This window comes from Trichechus manatus, unplaced genomic scaffold (assembly GCF_000243295.1).
Source record: "Trichechus manatus latirostris isolate Lorelei unplaced genomic scaffold, TriManLat1.0 scaffold00201, whole genome shotgun sequence".
Taxonomy (NCBI): domain Eukaryota; kingdom Metazoa; phylum Chordata; class Mammalia; order Sirenia; family Trichechidae; genus Trichechus; species Trichechus manatus.
In genome coordinates, this window is record NW_004444137.1 from 4482648 (window position 1) to 4484544 (window position 1897).

Here is a 1897-nt window from a genome sequence, read left to right on the forward strand (position 1 = left end):
TTTACGACCCTAAAAACAAAGACCAACAAACAAAAAAACCAAACCCGATGCCATCGAGTTGATTCCGATTCATAGTGACCCTATAGGACAGTGTAGAACGACTCCATAGGGTTTCCAAGGAGTGGCAGGTGGAGTCAAACTGGCGATCTTTTGGTTAGCAGCCGAGCTCCTTTGCGCCTCCTAGACCCTAAGCAAAGATGTCACTTGCAGACTAAGGTGCACCTGCTGAAAGCCATGGTATTTTCAATCGCCTCATATGCATGCGAAAGCTGGACAATGAATAAGGAAGACCGAAGAACTGATGCTTTTGAATTAATGGTGTTGGTGAAGAATATGAAATATATCATGGATTGCCAGAAAAACAAACAGCTCTGTCTTGGAAGAAGCACAGCCAGAATGCTCTTAAGAAGCTAAGTTGTCGAGACTTGGTCTCACTACTTTGGACATGTTATCTGGAGGGACCAGTTCCTGGAGAAGGATATCATGCTTTGTAGAGTAGAAGGTCAGCAAAAAAGAGGAAGACCCTCAATGAGGTGGACTCTCACAGTGGATGCAACAATGGGCTCAAACATAGCAACTATTGTGAGGATGGCACAGGACCGGGCACTGTCTACTTCTGTTATACATGAGGTTACTATGAGTCGGAACAACTCAATGGCACCAAACAACACCACCAAAAATTTTTAAGGGAGCAGATTGCCAGGTCTTTCCCCCACACCAGCCTCTGGATGGGTTTGATGAACCAGCCTTTCAGTTAGCAGCCGAACGTTTAATCAGGATCCACCAGGGCTCCTTACACAAAGTTTACCGTGGCCTTTATCCCATGTATTAGGCTTGCTGCCCCCTTGGGATCAGGGTACTGTGGGTTTGCATTCTTCAATACCATGTATGATTGTTCAGAAGCCCTGGTGGCACAGTGTTTAAGTGTTCAGCTGCTCACCAAAAAGTCGGAAGTTTGAATCCACGAGCCTATCCTTGGAAACCCTATGGGGCAGTTCTACTTGGTCCTACAGGGTCGCTCTGAGTTAGAAATGGAAACACTGGTGGCATAGTGGTTAAGAGCTAGGGCTGCTAATCAAAAGGTCAGCAGTGTGAATCTACCAGACGCTCCTTGGAAACTCTATGGGGCAGTTCTACTTTGTATTATAGTGTCGTTATGTGTCAGCAAAAGGTTTGATTTTTTCTTTTGTTTTCTTTTTTCTTTTTTTTTTTTTTTGAGACCGAATCGACTGAACAACAACGGGTTTGGTTTTTGATTTTTTTATGACTGTTCCAGAGTGAGCTATGGGTCCTGTGTCAACCAAAACTTTCTCCTCCATTTCACAATACATGTGCTCCACGACTTAAGACAAAGTTACGTTCCAATGACTCCATCATAAGTTGGTTCTGACATAAGCGGAATACCTTTTTTTTTAGTTTTTGTTATTATTGCCTTTTATTATCAGTGTCTTTATAATATGATCTTTATTTGTCAGCGTCAGTGTCAGAACAATGAAGTCAGACTCCTAATGACTGTCAAGCGTAATTCATTAGAGTTGAACATTGCCCAACATTCTATCTGTTACCAATCCCTACACCCACACTGACACAAACTTCATTGTAGACTAGGCCTCAACGGGCTATACGGCAGTGTTTTGATCAGTAAATCATAACATTAAACATCTGCAAGTGAACATCTGAGAATGATAACTTCAACACATTCCAAGCCGCAACACAGTATGTCGTACATATTACTAACAATGAGAACTACAAAAAAAAAAGGACAGTCGTAAGTGTGGTTCATCGTCACTGGAATCCTAAGTCAGGGACTACCTGTATTCTAAACCAGTGAGACTGATCCTCACGTAGCCACTCTCACAACCTATTTTAATAAGCTTCCTCAAAAAACCAGTGATAG

At 42.5% G+C, this 1897-nt stretch overlaps 1 pseudogene; it reads left to right on the forward strand.

Annotated features, from left to right (window-relative positions):
- Positions 1 to 1508: 1508 nt before the first annotated feature.
- The window catches only part of LOC101355650 (serine/threonine-protein kinase MARK2 pseudogene), a 1859-nt pseudogene continuing 1470 nt past the window's right edge, over positions 1509 to 1897 (forward strand).